The sequence below is a fragment of the Chrysemys picta genome, chromosome 1 (assembly GCF_011386835.1).
Source record: "Chrysemys picta bellii isolate R12L10 chromosome 1, ASM1138683v2, whole genome shotgun sequence".
NCBI classification, from domain to species: Eukaryota; Metazoa; Chordata; order Testudines; family Emydidae; genus Chrysemys; species Chrysemys picta.
In genome coordinates, this window is record NC_088791.1 from 200,212,807 (window position 1) to 200,230,511 (window position 17,705).

A 17,705-nucleotide genomic window follows, 5' to 3' on the forward strand; every position below is an offset into this window, starting at 1 on the left:
TGTGGCTTTATCTTCATTGTCAAAAAAAAAAAAGTGTATTTTTACAGTGGGATAACTTAACATGTGTTAGCCATCCTGCTGTAAAATCCCAGTGGAGATAAAGCACCATAGTTTTTATTGTAAGGTAGCTAAACAAGGTTAACACGACACCTCCGCCCATGTTTGACTTCACCTAGCTACCTCCTGGTAAAACTACAAGTTCCTTTTCTTCATTAGGATTTTATAGTGGGATAGTTAACCTGTGTGTCCCCATAACAAAGAATGGCTTCTCCACAGTGGCATTTGAGCCTGTATTTCCTGGAAAGCAACCTTGATGTGCTTGTGGTCGTGTGACTCTGTGAAAGTGTCTTCAAAAGGATTTCACAAATGACATGACCTCTCTGTTGCCCCTCATACTTTTTCTGACTACTGTACTGTCCTTGTTTTCTAGCAGATGTGAAGGGACAGAATGAGATAGACACTGTTGCTATTGTGGAGTTCTTATTTGAGGATACTGAATTAGTTTGATGTCCTTTAGGGCTTTTTTTGGGTAACTCAGCTGGAAAACATCTTTAAATTCTGTTGTCACATGTTAATGTGGAAAGAAATAAACGTTTTTAGTACCTTGATCCATTGTATGCTCTTGGAACAGGAATAGGATGTTCACATGACAGATAATTAACAGAAAATGATTGCCACGACATAAACAGCCAATTTACAGCTTTTTGGAGTCCCAGATATAGGAATTGGCTTCATGTTGTTGGAAAACCTCCATTCTGTATGTCAAGATCTCACATCATGACCTGTAACTGTGATGTTTGAGTGTACAGGGCAGTGAGAAATAGGACTTCTAGGGAAAACGGGGTAAAATATTTCTGAAAGCATATCAAACCTGTAGCTCAAAAAAACAATATGCAACAGAAGGAACTGTTGTCTAGGAGTCAAACCCCTTAATGGCATTTTGCACTTGGATTACATGATCATTTTTAGATTTTTAAAAAAAAATATAATCCCTATGGGCAATTTACTGAATGAAATCCACTTGTTCTTGCTGCCTTTTATTAATTATTTATTCTTGATTGTGGGTTTCGCATCTAGATTTTCTAGACTGGAATGACATTTGCTTATATCAAATTTCTTGGAGGAGTGCATTTGATTTGCTAGGTTCAGAGGTTTGTGAACTCTCCTATCTCTTTTCTATGCATATAAATCTCTGTATAAGTGATGGGAAATAGAGTTGCAACTCTAACTGCTGTTTTTAGCCATATTGTGTTGTGAATACCTAGCACATGCACTGCCAACTTTGGGCAGATCATTATATGTGGATAATGAAGGGAAGGTTTTTCTCAGCTAATTGAGGCAAGGCAGGTACCCACATTCAACATAGCTTCAAGTTTGGGAGGGTGACATAAAATAGTTCCCATCGTTATTCTGAGAAGTTAATTAGCTGTGACAGTGGGAAAGTGACAACCTCATGATTCTTGGATATTTATAACAAGGCTGTCACTTGCAAGGTTTGTCAGGTCACATAGGACAAGGGTTCTCAACATTTTTCTTTCTGAGCCCTCCGCCCCAACATGCTATAAAAACTCCATTGCCCATGTGTGCCACAACAACTGTTTTTCTGCATATCCAGTGGCTTAAAAGCGGTATTAAATTGATAGTTATATAGTTAAACACACACACACACACACACACACACACATATAATATAAAAAAGAAAAGGATAATATAGGTACAACAATAAAAAATGGAATATTATGTACAAATACTAATATGCCCAAGCCCCACTGTGTGGGGCTGAAGCCAAAGCCTGGGTCCCTCCTTTGTTTCACCAGTTCCTTACGCCCACCAAGGGACTCTAATAAGGAATACAGACCATATTATACCTGAATCTTTGCACCAGGATTGGGACCTCATGAATGAATGGCAAAGCTCAAACTGTAATTTTCTCCCATTATTTCTGAATAATTTATTTGTTATAATTGAAGGTGTACAGTCCATTTATTTATTTTTGAGAACACAGAGCTAAAATATAGTTAGTAAAATAAATCAGGATTAACAACAAAATTTAGCATCTGTAGATCTCAGAATGCTTTATAAACATGGCTAAGCATTGCTATCCCCAGTTTACAATGGAAACAAAAACATATCTGATTGATAAAAACCAAGGCTCACAGGGGGAGAGGCCAGACTGTTAGGGACCAAGGGATGATGTCATCTGAGAGCACAGTCAGAGTCTAACAGTGACACATTTATTCTTTTCTGGCCTTAAAGGGTTCCTCCTCAAGTCTTTGTTTTCATACCTTGGAAAATGAAACAGAATCAAATGTAATGGTGCCTTCTTGTTTACTGTCTGTCTGTTTATCCATAATCCTGTGTCCCACACCCTCCAGTACCACATCTTAAAGATTGGGGAGTCTGATTTAGCTTTAAGTGTGTGGGCCAGTTGATCCCTGTAGATTAGAAAAACCCCTAGAAGGCGGCATATCTCCATTACATTTTACAATCTTAAAATATTATCAGGTCTACCAAGTGAATCTGGGAATGTCCTTAAGGGTGGCTGGCAGTGAAGCTGAAGGCTTAGTTGAAGTGAATCTCCACAGCAGATTCAAGCAGAGTGTTATGCTTGGGTCAGGTGGGAACCCTGCTGGCCTGGTCTCTGGGAGATGTAGTTTTTCCAGTACAACCTCATTCTTCCTGCTACTCTGTGTCTTCAAAACCCTACCTTGGCAGTGCAGACAGAACAAATATGACCCTTCCATTAAATGATTATTTGAGACAGCAGCTAAGGGAGAGTTCCAGGGGCTATCAAATGTCTCCTAGTTAAGGCATGCATAAAATATGTGAATACACTAATAAATAACCAGGCTCCTCTTCACTTATTTGAAAATAATGAGGGGGGTTTTCTTTAACTGACACGAAAGGGTTACTCTTTCACCCTTAGTTTGCTCTGAGCACTGTGGGAAAATGATATTAGTACTGTTTAGTTTAAGGGAGGTAGTCATGCAAAACCTCTGGTGCATTTGTGGAGGGAAGCTGGAGGGTCTGAAGAAATAAAGAAAGGTGTGAATCATCAAAATTCCTCTTTTGTCTAATTAAAAGATTTTCTTATCTCTCACAGTAATATAAGGCCTCCGATCACTGTATTTTTTTTATACATTGTATTATAAAATCTGCAATAAATCATTGAAAAAGAATCTCAGATTATCAGCAGGCTCTTCCTTTGATATTAGTGTTTCCAAGTAGTCTTCTTTCAGGGTTTTCACTTGTTAGTTTATTTTTAGGAGAGATGTAAGCCAATTAGTTCATTTTTCCTCTTAATAGTCTGTTTCTAGCATGCTTAGAGAATACTTGAGCTCACATTGTTCAGTTTTAATGGTGCCCCTTGGAAATGCTGAATTTAAAGATGTCTTTTTCAGGGAGTGGTTTCCATTTTGTAAAAAGAATTTGTTTTAAAAAAGTATGGCCAGATCCTGCTCTCATTAAAATGGCAAAACTCCCATTGACTTTAAAGGGAGCAGGAGTACATATTTTTTTTAAAAATATGACATTTAAAAACAAAACAAAGTCTACAGGTTAACGATATATCTCTCTATATCTCAAATAGCTCTCAAATAGTTCAGTTTCAAACACATAAATGTCCTCAATGTTTCCAGTATTTGGATGTGTCCTGTGTGGATATTAAAGCTCTTGTGATCTGTAGTGAGGCGGTGTGGCTCCCCGCCGCCCCAGAGGGGGAAGAGCCCGTCTGGAGGCTGGAGTGGGCAGAGCTATGGAGCTCTGAGCCCGCCCTTCAGAGGGTCAGGCGGCGACCCAGAAGTATAAAGGCTCACCCTCAGTGCTCAGTCAGGCCCCAACCGCCGGAGAGACCAGACGTCTCTAGCCCAGCCCGTGACTGGGAAACCCCCTTGCCGGGCCTGCCCTGCGCCCGTTATCCGGAGGAGCCGTCGGGCCTGCCCTGCACCCGCTATCCGGAGGAGTTGCTGGACCTGCCCTATGCTCGTTACCCGGAGGAGTTGCCGGGCCAGCCGATCAACCCCTGTCCCGAAGAACCCATGGCCCTGGATCCCCCAGAGGCCAACACCAGGACCCAGGTAGGCCCCGAGGGGGAGTGTGGAAGTAGCCCGGGGGCAGCCAACCCCAGTCTGGCTGCAGCACTGCCAGAGCCTATGTCAGTGTGTTGCGGCCTGGATTCCCACTGACAGCAGCGGGTCTTCTGCCGCTGCTAGGGTCTCGGGCTGGGATGCAGTGGAGTGGGAGGGACTGCGTCCCCCCTGCCGCTCAACTCGTGGGTGGCAGTCTCCCCGTCTCCCAGGCCTATTGGTATTGCTCAGCCCTGACTAAGGACCTGAGCTCCTGACTCAGCGTTTGTTGCCCCTCCCTGACCTACGGCCTGGGCTTAATACTTTTGTACTTACTTGTTGCTCAGCCCTGACTGAGGGCCTGAGCTCCTGACTCAGCATTTGTTGCCCCGCCCTGACCTAGGGCCAGGCTAGCTACGGTTTGTACCGCTATTTGCTCAGCCCGGACTGAGGGCCATAGCCCTGACTTAGCATTGTTGCCCCAACCTGAGCAGGGCCGGGCTTACCGTGTTTCTTTCGGTTACAGCAAGGGCTGCCGAGGGAGACCCCATGGCTGGACGAATCCCCCAAGCTCAACGGTGTGTAGTGAGCCGGTGTGGCTCCCCCCAGCCCCGGAGAGGGTCGAGCCTCGGCAAACCCTTGTACATGATCCTTTTTGTAAGGCATGGGGTTCTCCCCACAGTCCTTAGCCAAGATTGCTCTTCTATATTGTTGTGCAGAATGCTGTGGACCTGTGCCCTATTCCATAGCTGGCTGTGTTTCCGTGGTGATGTATGTACAGTATCACTCCGTGCCAGACACTACATTTTTCCTACTTGTGGAAATTCCAGCCAATAGTTCTATCAGGATTGAAGGGGATGGAATGGGATTTGTGTCCCTACTCAATGATGCTACACTACTGAACCTGCTAAGTGTCCTAGAGTGATTGGTATAGCCTCATGAGGGCTTTGCCTTTAGCCAGTGATGTGCACAATCCAAACACTAAAAGCCAGGTTGTGAAGCTGCTTCTAACACTGGGCAGTGGTTTCCCTGACCTGAACTCAGTGGAACTTCTTTGAGTCAGTGCCCACCAAAGTGAGTCAGGTGCATTTATTTTAAAAAGGCCCCCAACTTCCCTAGTTCAAGGAAATGTTGTTCAAGACAATTTCAACAAAACTCCATATTCCTTAGAAAGAAACCAGACACCTCTATTTTTGCTTCTTTATCAACATGCATCTTCACGCTGCAGCATTTTTTACATCTTTTTACTTGCTGAAGGTTGACATCTTTCCGCACAGGGAAAAAAAAGAGTGTAGGACGTTTTTCAAGTTCATTTCTAAGGGCTTCAATGGTCTTTCCAGCAAAGTTCTCTCTTTTATTTATACAAGACTCACAACACTGTAGAATGTCAAGAGGGTGAAGACCTTGTTGCCATTCAGTCTTGCAGAATCTTCTGTGATCAACAAAGGAGTAAAATAATGGAAGCAGTTGAGATTGCAAGCCTGAGAACCTAGCTGTGATGGAATGACTCTCTCAACCATTCGCAACTAGACTTTGACTGTAACATTATTTATCCTACATACCAGCATATAAATAAAAATTGGATTGTGTTGGCAACAATGGAAATTGAACCCTAATCTACAGATGCAATTCTTTTACCATCCACAGATAAAGGTATCTGTGGGTATGTTTACACTGTGGGTTGACAGACTTGGGCTAGCGGACCTCACACTAGCACTCTGAAAATAGCTGTGTAGGCAGCGTTTTGAAGTTGAGGCTTGGGCTGGAGCTCAGGCTCTGTAGCCTAGGGAGGGCTTCAGAGCCTGACCCCCAGCCCCAGCCTGAGTCACAACTTCAAAGCTCTGTCAGCACAGCTATCTCCCCATTAGCCCGAGTCTGCTGAGCCAGGCTGGGAGGCTCACTGCGGCGGACTGTGTAAACATGGAGAGGGGTAACTAGTGGTGTTCCCCAAGGCTCTGTCCTAGGATCAATCCTATTCAACTTATTCATATATGATCTGGAGAAAGGGGTAAACAGTGAGGTGGCAAAGTTTGCAGACGATACTAAACTGCTCAAGATAGTTAAGAGCAAAGCAAATTGTGAAGAACTTCAAAAAGATCTCACAAAACTAAGTGATTGGGCAACAAAATGGCAAATGAAATTTAATGTGGATAAATATAAAGTAATGCACATTGGAAATAATAATGCCAACTATACATACTATATGATGGGGTCTAATTTAGCTACAACTAGTCAGGAAAAAGATCTTGGAGTCATCGTGGATAGTTCTCTAAAGATGTCCACGCAGTGTGCACCGGCAGTCAAAAAAGCAAACAGGATGTTAGGAATCATTAAAAAATGGATAGAGAATAAGACTGAGAATATCTTATTGCCTTATATAAATCCATGGTACGCCCACATCTTGAATACTGCGTACAGATGTGGTCGCCTCATCTCAAAAAAGATATACTAGCATTAGACATAACTGTATGTAAAAATGTGAAAATCCATTTTAGTAGAAATGTTGAATATGGGACATTTGGCTTGGAAACTGTGCATACCATATTAATAATAATATAACAATAATGTAGGACTGGAAGGGACCTTGTTAGGTCATCTAGTCCAGTCCCCTGCACTGAAGCAGGACTAAGTATTATCTAGCCCATCCCCGACAGGTGTTTGTCTAACCTGTTCTTCAAAACCACCAGTGACTGGAGATTCCACAACCTCCCTAGGTAATTTCTTCCACTGCTTAATTACCCTGACATTTAGGGAGTTTTTTTCTAATGGCTAACCGAAATCTGCCTTGCTTCAATTTAAGCCCATTGCTTCTTGTCCTGTCCTCAATGGATAAGGACAACGTATCCCTCTCCTCTTAATAACAATCATTTACATACTTGCAGACTGTTATCTTGTTTCCTCCTCCTCTAAGTCTTCTCTTCCAGACTAAACAAACCCTTTTTTTTTTCAATCTTCCCTCATAGGTCATGTTTCCTAGAGCTCTAATAATTTTTGTTGCTCTCTTCTGGACTTGCTCCAATTTGTCCACATCTTTCCCAAAGTGTGGTGCCCAGAACTGGTCACAATTCTCCAGCTGACATCTTATCAGTGCTGAGTAGAGCGGAAGAATTACTTCTCGTGTCTTGCTTACAACACGGCTGCCAGTACATCCCAGAATGAAGTTCACTTTTTTTGCAACAGTATTACAGTGTTGACTCATAGTTAGTTTGCGATCCACTATAATCCTCAAATACTTTTCTGTAGTACTTTTTCCTAGACAGACAAGGTGGGTGAGGTAATATCTGGGATCAACTTCTGCTGGAGAACGAGACAAGCTTTTGAGCTACACAGAGCTTTTCTTCAGGTCTGGGAAAGGTTCTGAGAGTGTCACAGCTAAATACAAGATCAAAAAGATATTTTAGCATAAGTAATTAGCACATATTCAAAGGCCATTTTGTATTTGCACAGTTGGTTAGTCCTTCCTAAGTATAGTACTTTGCATGTGTCTGTAATCAATTTCATCCTATTTATATCAGACATTTCTCCAGTTTGTCAAGATCATTTTGAATTCTAATCCTATCCCTCAAAGATCTTAAAACCCCTTTTAGCTTGGTAACATCTGCAAACTTTAAGTGTACTCTCTATGCCATTATCCAAATAATTTGTTAAGACATTGATTAGAACTGGACCTAGGACCAATCCCTGCAGGACCCCACTCAAGACACCCTTCCAGTTTTACTGTGAACCATTGATAGCTACTCTCTTATAGTATGTTAGTCTAGACTTAGTATATTTTCCCTAATCTAACTACAGTTCCTATATTGTCTGGGAGGTGAATTTTTGTTTAAATAACAAAGACAACAAATGGTTATGCCAGTAAAAGAAGAGACACATTTATTTCCATTTCTCCCACTTTAGTGTTTTGCTTCACACTGTCCCTTACATTTGGAGCAGTCTTTCCATGCACCATTTTCCCCCTTTCTGCTTCAACTCTGTCTTTGATTTGTATTCAGTATGTGATCTTCTATAGCTCTCTCCTATCTCCATATTCATGCCTCATCCTTTATATTGTTCCAGTCTAGATTAGATTGTGAGCGCCACAAGCCAGGATCCATGTGTTGATGCTAAGGCCCTTTGCATCTGTGTTGTTACGTAAATACCAAATAAAAAGAATGGTTTGTATTAGACATATAATGGACTTTAAATATGTTACAATTCAGTTATATTGTAATAGAGAATTTTGGGGTAGGTGGATGTGAACTGCTTGATTTCCCCTAAGTCTTCCTTAGATATGAGACAGTCATGCATCAATCGGGAGTTAACCTAATGTGAAAAACATAAGAAATACTTGTTTTCTTCTTGTTATGAGCGAGCATTAATCTTTACAGTGGTGTTATGGGACAATTGGAGAAGAGGACTTCCTGTCAAAGGGAACTCCTTGCGTCTAGCACTATGGGATCATGCGCTAGGAAGGGACTAAGGAGGAACTGAAAACTATGCTGGTGGGAACAAGGGAAGAAGAGTTCAATTTCTTGTGTGCAAGTGTTATACGTGTAGCCTTTTTAAGACTTCCAGGAAACTGTGCTGTCTATTTCTGGAATAAGATTAAGCCAGTAAAAATGTTGCTAAACTGCTGCATCATCAATCCTGGAGTTGTTGAATCAAACCTTCCAACTGTACTTTTTCTGCATGTATATTTTGCTTGTGCTGATGCGTAGTACATAGTAAAATATACTAGTTTCCTATGCCCTTTGTCCACCCCATCCAGAACCACCTATGAGGGTTCATATGAGCCCACACAAATGTGTGCATACATCTTTTTTTCGACCTCTAAATTTTAAATTGTGCTTGTAAATTTCAAAAGGTTGGATGTTTGAGGTAACTAAATATTTTCCAGAGGCCCTGCTCTCTTCTCCCCCCAGGGTGTGCTCAGTCATTTAGCACAACGTCCACACACTGCTAGAAAAGAGCTTATTTACTCTCTTACAGTCCAAACCTGTAAAGTCCCATTGAAGTCTATGACAAAACTACCATTGATTTCAGTGGTGTAAATGGGGAACCCTCATCAAGTAGGAGTGTTTCCAGTGTGGCTTATGCAGGGGTCAGTTCTGGGCCCTGTGCTATTAAACATTTTTATCAGTGATCTGGAAGAAAACATAAAATCACTGATGAAGTCTGCAGATGACACAAAGATTGGGAGAGTGGTAACTAATGAAGAGCACAAGTCACTGATACAGAGCGACCTGGATCTTTGGAAAAGTTGGGTTGCAAGCAAACACTATGCATTTTAATACGGCCAAATGTCATTCTACTCTATATACATTCTTATTTCATGTTCATCACTGTAGTATCTGAGCACCTTCCAGTAGTACATGAAGGAATATGACTACACATCTCTCATGTGTTGTTTGTTCTCTCATCCTTTCCTCAGTGGGGGAAGTACGTGCAATGGAGAGTCTTTTTTTGTTAAAGAAGGCAAGGTCAAAGCAATATGCCTTCCACTTGGAGCAGAAAGTAGGTTTCTGATAGTCCTTCGTAGGGCTGTCAATTAATCACAGTTAACTCAAGCAATTAACTCAAAACAAATTAACTTGATTAAAAAAATTAATCACGATTAATCGCAATTTTAATCACACCATTAATAACACTGCTCTACAGCCAAAATGCTTCTGAAATAAATGTAGTCAAACTTTACTAATTCTGGGTCACTGAGAACGAAAATGATGCTTAAAATTGTTGATTGGCTCTAGTTTTCAAGATATGCTATTGGGTCAGTATATATGACCCTTGACTTGGGAATGGTGGAGGATAAGTGAGTTATAAAGGGAAGGGATCTCAATTTAAACCAGAAATGACTAAAATACATCTTTGACTGGATCTATGAATAAATCTATAACTGGGTTTGGACAGTACTTGCTTTTTAGGCAAAACAATGAATGATGCAATCTGAAGCTGGTATTGCGTCATACATGATATGAATTGCATCATGTTACTCCCAGAAGTCATGGATGATGCAATCATAACAAAGCTTACATCACTCTGCTGAACAAATTGCCCTATATCAGCTCTAGAAATCATACAGTGTCGTGCTCTCTTATTTGTCAGTGTTTGATTTTGCAAAGGGACACATTTCTGTTTAGCCAAGGTGAGCAGAGATGCCTCGTACTTGTGTGAACAGTGCAGATAACTTCTGCTATGTTTGTGGTGAAGTGACTTTTGCATCACAAAAGCGCAGTATAACCACTATGGTTAAGAAAGCCTGTCACCTTTATTTTGGCTGCAAAATTGGAGATCAGGACAAGAGGTGGGCCCCACACATATGCTGCAACACTTGTGCAACAAATCTTCGCCAGTGGTTGAACAGGAAAAGGAAATCTATGCCTTTTGCAGTGCCAATGATTTGGAGAGAGCCAACAGATCATCCCAGCAATTGTTACTTCTGCATGGTGCCTCCAGTTGGGAAAGGTGTGTCAAAGAAGAAAAAGTGGACTGTGCATTATCCAAACATTCCATCAGCTATACACCCAGTACCCCACGGAGAAGGACTGCCGGTTCCTGATGCACCAGAATCATTCTCACTTGAGTCAGACGAGGAAGAGGAAGAGGATGAAACTTCTAGTCCTGAACCATTAATGTCATAGGACCCAAATTTTCTCCCATCCTCCTCCTCTGAACCATACCTCATAACACAAGGCGAACTGAATGACCTTGTCAGGGATTTGGAACTACCCAAGAGTAAGGCAGAGCTGTTGGGCTCCAGACTACAGCAGTGGAATCTCCTGGCAGGTGATGTTAGGGTTTCCATGTTCCGTGACTGTCAAAAGGATCTTGTCCCATTCTTCTTCATGGAAGGTGATCTTATAGCCTGCAACAACATCGATGGTGTGATGGCAGCCCTCAACATCGTTCACGATTCAGATGAGTGGAGACTGTTCATTGATTCATCGAAGACGAGTCTTAAAGCTGTTTTACTGCATAATGGCAATGTTTTGCCATCAATTCCAGTTGGTCATGCAGTCCATATGAAGGAAACCTATGACAACATGAAACAACTTTTGATGTGCATAAACTATGACCAACATCAGTGGCAGCTTTGTGGTGATTTGAAGGTTGTTGTTCTCTTGCTTGGTCTGCAGACTGGCTACACAAAGTACTGCTGTTTTCTCTACGAATGGGATAGTCATGCAAGAGATTCCCACTACATCAAGAAAGATTGGCCACTCCGACAGTCATTGGAGCCTAGGAGGAAAAGTGTTCAGCATCCACAACTTGTTGAATCAAGGAAGATTTTGTTACCACCCTTACACATCAAGCTGGGTCTGGATGGGATAGGGGAGGGATAGCTCAGTGGTTTGAACATTGGCCTGCTAAACCCAGAGTTGTGAGTTCAATCTTTGAGGGGACCACTTGAGGGATCTGGGGCAAAATCAGTACTTGGTCCTGCTAGTGAAGGCAGAGGGCTGGACTCGATGACCTTTCCAGGTCCCTTCCAGTTCTAGGAGATGGGATATCTCCATTTTTATATATATATATGATGAAGAACTTTGTCAAGGCCATTGACAAAACACAAGCAGCTTCCAAGTACCTCCGTGGAAAATTTCCAAGATTAAGTGAAGCTAAGATAAAGGAAGGTGTCTTTGTTGGTCCTCAGATTCATGAACTTCTTCGAGATGATGCATTTGACCATGCACTGCATGGCATGGAAAGCCTTCCAGTTAGTGGCAATAAATTTTCTCGGAAACAACAAGGCAGACAACTACAGGTTGTTGGTGAAAAACCTCCTCAAGGCATACAAAAGCCTTGGTTGCAACATGTCACTAAAGATACATTTTTTGCACTCTCATCTAGATTTTTTTCCACCGAACTGCGGAGCAGTGAACGACGAGCACGGCGAGCAATTTCACCAGGACATTGCAACAATGGAGAAACGCTATCAGGGCAAATGGAGCCCATCAATGCTTGCAGACTATTGCTGGACAGTGACAAGAGATGCTCCATTTAATGAATACAAGAGACAAGCCAAGAAGCGCCGAGTAGACACTGAGTAGGACTAAACTATGTACATAATAGTTTTTGCCTTTTGTTTCATAATAAATTTTATTTATATAACCCTTTTGCTGATTTTTAAAGTGTTACATAAACAGGACAGGTGAAATATTACCATTTAAAGCAACCATAAACACATGAAAAGACCTAGGTTTACAATTTATGATTAAAACTCTACTATCTACACAATATACATAGACATAAAATGTAAAAACTTAAATATCTTAGAAACAGTAGCCAATCAGTTGTTTTAATTGTCATATTTGAATTCAGCACATCAAAATACATAATAAATAGCACATTTTATCTCTGAAGCAGACGACTTCTCAAAAATTGTAGACCAGTGTAATAGAATACCAATTGAAATGTATTATAAATATTTTTGGTTGTTTTTCTACATTTTCAAATATATTAATTTCAGTTACAACACAGAATACAAAGTGTACAGTGCTCATTTGATATTATTATTTGTATTATAAATATTTGTGTTAAACATTCATATGCCCCTTCATGCTTCGGCCACCATTCCAGGGGACATGCTTCCATGTTGATGATGCTCGTTAAAAAAAAAAAGTGTTAATTAAATTTGTGACTGAACTCTTTGGGGAAGAATTGTATGTCTCCTGCTCTGTGGTTTTACTCACATTCTGCCATATATTTTGTGTTATGGCAGTCTCGGATGACCACCCAGCACATGTTTGATTTAAGAACCCTTTCACTGCAGATTTGAAAAAATGCAAAGAAGGTACCAATGTGAGATTTCTAAAGATAGCTACAGCACTCGACCCAAAGTTTATGAATTTGAAGTGCCACCCAAAATCTGAAAGGGACAAGGTGCAGAACACGCTGTCAGAAGTCTTAAAAGAGCAACACTCTGATGCAGAACCTGCAGAACCCAAACCACCAAAAAAGAAAATCAACCTTCTATTGGTGCCATCTGACTCAGATGATGAAAATGAATGTGCATCAGTCGGCACTGTTTTGGATAGTTATCGAGCAGAAACCATTATCAACCTGGAAGTATGTCTTCTGGAATTGTGGCCGAAGCATGAAGGGGCATACAAATGTTTAGAATATCTGGCACGTAAATACCTTGCAGTGCTGGCTACCAAAGTGCCATGTGAATGCCTGTTCTCACTTTCAGGTCATATTGTAAATAAGAAGCGTGCAGCATTATCTCCTGTAAATGAAAACAAACTAGTTTGTCTGAGCGATTGGCTGAACAAGAAGTAGGACTGAGGAGACTTGTAGGCGCTAAAGTTTTACATTGTTTTGGTTTTGAGTGCAGTTATGATAAAAAATTCTACTTTTGTAAATTGCACTTTCACGATAAAGAGATTGCACTTCAGTACTTGTATGAGGTGAATTGAAAAATACTATTTCTTTTATCTTTTTACAGTGCAAATATTTGTAATAAAAATAATATAAAGTGAGCACTGTACAGTTTGTATTCTGTGTTATAATTGAAATCAATATATTTGAAAATGTAGAAAACATCTAAAAATATTTAAATAAATGGTATTCTATTATTGTTTAACAGTGTGATTAAAAATGCGATTAATCACAATTATTTATTTTAATCGTTTGACAGCCTTAGTCCTTAGTTCTTGGGGAAGTTCACTCCACAGTCTTAGACTACCCTCAGAGAAAGCTTTACTCTTATTGTAGAAAGATACATTGTGCCAGACCAGTGGTGTTGTTGACCAGCTTTTACATATGGGAACACAAAATGCAGGCCGTATTTACAGAATGGTGGACTCTATTCTGGGAAGCAGTTACACTGAAAAAGCCTTGGGGGTCATAGAAGTGCCATAGCTAGGACAGGAAAACTGGGTGGGCCCTGACTTTTGGGTGGGTGGGCAATGATGGGGGGGAAGGAAAGATAGGGGGCCCACCTCCCTCCAACCCCCTCCAGCTGGCCCTTACCACTCAGCAGACACTGATGAGGCTGCCTGGGGCACACAGGCTGAGGGGTGTGCCTATGGGGTGGAGGGGGGCCCCACTGGGGCTTGAGCTCCGCCCGCCCTCTCGACCTCGGCCTGTAAGTACCTATATGGAGAACAGAAATTTGATAATAGAGATCTTTTAAGTGTAGCAGACAAAGGTATAACAAGATCCCGTGACTGGAAGAATAAGCTAGACTAATTCAGACTGGAAATAAGACAGATTTTTAATGGGAAGGGTAATTAACCATTGGAATAACTTAACCAGTGGTTATGGTGGATGTCCATCACTGGAAATGTTTAAATGAAGATGGGACGTTTTTCTAAAGGATATGCTCTAGTTCAAACAGGAATTAATTCAGGGAAGTCCTATGGCTTGTGTTATGCAGAGGTCAGACAAGATGACACATTCTGGCTTTATAAGCTATGAATCTATAACAAAGTTGAACTGCGATCCTGCAAAGACTAGTGCAGGTGCTTAACTATGTCCCCTGTGAGCAATCCCATGGAGTTCAGTGAGATAATTCATGCACATAAAGATAAGCACATGTGTTTGGAGCACTGGAGCTTTGAAGCATCCCTATTTCTATCTCAAATCTTGGCAGGTATGCTGGCATCAAGAATGTTATTGGGCTGGAGCAGCTGGAAGTGTCATTCAAGTTCTCTTTCTTGAGAGGGCAGGTGGCCCATAATTAAAGAAAAAGCTCCCTAGTTGATCAGTTCTGCTCGCCCACTGCGGTTAGTGTTTTGTATCTGCAGCTTGCACTGCCTTCCAAGTGCAGACCTTCCAGACCATTTTTCATTGCTGCAATGAAGGAAAATGGTTAAAGGAAATGTTAACCAAATTGCAGCTCTAGCAGGAGCTGAACTATATGCACCTTGCACATGAGGGATGAAATCCTGGACTCCGGAGTGGATGGGTCTGTCCAACAATATAAATAAAGTTCTAGCATTTTGTGTAAGTCAGGTGGGTACTCCAGAGTCCACATCAACCTCACTGTTGTGTCCATAACGATGGTCAGAACTTTTGTTCTAATGTGTTTTCAAATCACTGTTGTGATTTTCAATAGCTGAAGTAGCTTTTCAGTGATTTCAAACATCAATGCTTAGCCAAATATTCTCAGTTCTGGCTCAGTGCAGTCAATGATTAAGCAATCACACACTGTAGCACACCCATTGATATACTCTAATTACGGCAAGGATTTTTTTTCATGCTGTGTGGGTACCGAAAGGACAGTAGGGAAAGACCTGAAGCAGAGCTGTGTGTAAGCTTGTCTATCTCACCAACAGAAGTTGGGCCAAGAAAAGATATTACCTCACCTGCCTTGTCTCTCTAGGGAAAGGATAAATGGTTCTGATAAAGTATTATTATGCTGCACCCAAACTAATTCTAGGTGTTTTACTGGAAAATGTAACAAACAGTCCCTTCCCTGCAAAGATTATATGCAGTGTCTGTAGTATAGACATAGCCGAGGTATAGCTGTAATCAGATGAGTAAAGGCAACAGAAATGGTGGAGTAGGAGTGGGGATGGACAATGATGTTTTTTTTTTTTATATATATATACACATAAAGAAAAGATGTGGTTGCTTCAATTAATAATATACATCTCTTTGTGGTTTTATTTCTTGTATGTATTCATTTATTGGATTTTTAAAGTATTTCAGGGGCTGGAGAAGTTGTAAAAATGGAGATAATAGGATGGGAGTGTAGGAAGAGGCAGGGTTTGGGGGGAGCAAACAGAGGAGAAAGGGATGAGAGAGGGAGGGCATGGAGGGAGGAATGGAGTTGCTATAGGTGTGAAGGAGATGAAAAGCATGTGGGGAGAGAGAGCTCAGTAGTTTGAGCATTGGCCTGCTAAACCCAGGGATATGAGTTCAATCCTTGAGGGGGCCATTTAGGGATCTGGGGCAAAAATCTGTCAGGGGATGGTACTTGGTCCTGCTGTGAAGGCAGGGGACTTAACTCAACTCAATGACCTTTCAAGGTCCCTTCCAGCTCTATGAGATAGGTATATCTCCATATTAATAAAATAAAATAAAAAAGCATAGTGGGTTGAGCTTGGGTAGAAGACAGGGGAAAGAGGAATGACTGGTGTGAGGAAGCAATACAATACAATGTAGGAGTGAAATAGTAAACTTACAAAAGTCAAAGATGAGGAAATGGGCTGTCTCCTGAGGCTGGAAATGTTGTCTCCCCTGGCTTCTGCTCCTGCTGGTCAATTGTGAATGTTGGTGGCTCCAGAGGGCAGGAACCTTTGATGAGCCACCCTCAGAGGGGGCTGAGCTGGGTGTTGCTGCCCTATTTGGAGAAGAGGGAGGAGGTTTTGGGACCCAGTAACCTTGAGAGATTGCTGGGAAGCCCAGTGTGGGGATGAGTGGGATTCAGGAACAACTCTTTCTGATGTTACTCCAGCTTCTGTCAATGGCTGGTGTGTAAAATCTTCTCCCACAACTTGAACTGAATCAAATTAACTCAAACTTTTTTGAGATTTGAAAATATTCAGGTTCGTTGTTTTTACAAAAAAAATCATGTGCCTCTTAATTTCTTGGTTTTCATTGGGAAGATCAGGAAAAATCCTGAAATCCTGTAAGTCAAACTATTCCACTGCTATGTAGAACCTAAGAAAAAGCAGGATGTGGTTTGGAGGTTTGTTGTATTCCATGACCTTGACCAAAGGCTAAGTTCCAAAAAAGCTAGAATAGGCTTTCAGGTGTTTATCTGGGCCTACCTGTATTCTTTTATCTCCCCACAAAGACTTGAGACTGGGAAGGGTGGGGCAGAGATGTAGGAGCATGTATGTCTATCACCTCCCACAATAAAGACATTTGGAAAAAGTTAAATTCTTGGCAGAAGGGGAATCTACAATAAAAAGTTCCTTAGCAAAGGCTACATGGTTGGCTGCCATGTGTGTGTTTTGTCATTAAAGTCACTACTATGCATTTAAACTTTTTAAAACATAATTTTTATTCTTGTTTGTGTCTTTGTGGAGATGATATTATTTAAGTTTTGAATGCAAATTTTCTCTATTTTATTTCTTTTTTCTAGAATTGCAAAATGTCTATCACAGGCCAAATCCTGCTGTATTTCCTCAGCCCTTACTAAGGAAAGCTCCCATTCAAGTCAATGAGATAGAGGGTAACAGGTTGATGAGATTTGAAAACTCTAGGTGCATTCTCATTCATATCTGAATTAGATCTAGTCAGTAGATTCATTATGTCCCTAACCTGAACTGAATCTCCAAACTTTTTCAGCTTTTCCCATTGCTCTATGTTATTTCAATCTTCGCTGTACTAGTGAAGGAAAATTCCTGTTGCTACAATTAGGGTGACCATACGTCCCCTTTTGGACAGGATAGTCCCTTTTTCAAGCCCTGTTCCGGCTGTCCTGACTTTTTTTTCTAAAGGGGGCATTTGTCCCATTTACTCTTGCTGACTTGATCAGTTGGCAAGAGCAAATGGGACAAATGCCCATTTTTGTCAAAAAAGTCATGTGCAGTGTGGAGGGGAAGTAGGGCTGTGGGGGTGGGAGGTAGCATTCCAGCAGGTAGGCTGCCTCCCCCCCAGGTTTCCAGGGATGGGGCAACAGCCTCCTGAGGGGGCCCCTGCAGGGTTCCAGAGACAGGCAACAGCCGTGTGTGTGTGTGTGTGTGTGTGTGTGTGTGTGTGTGTGTG

General features: G+C 41.5%; 1 long non-coding RNA gene across 1 annotated transcript in view; it reads left to right on the plus strand.

The window, feature by feature from the left end:
• The first annotated feature begins 3,660 nt into the window (after nucleotides 1-3,660).
• LOC135977435 (uncharacterized) overlaps nucleotides 3,661-17,705 on the plus strand; it is a 105,417-nt gene continuing 91,372 nt past the window's right edge. Inside the window, exon 1 of the long non-coding RNA XR_010594928.1 lies at nucleotides 3,661-4,076. This is a non-coding gene — a long non-coding RNA (uncharacterized LOC135977435). The remainder of the gene's footprint in view (nucleotides 4,077-17,705) is intronic.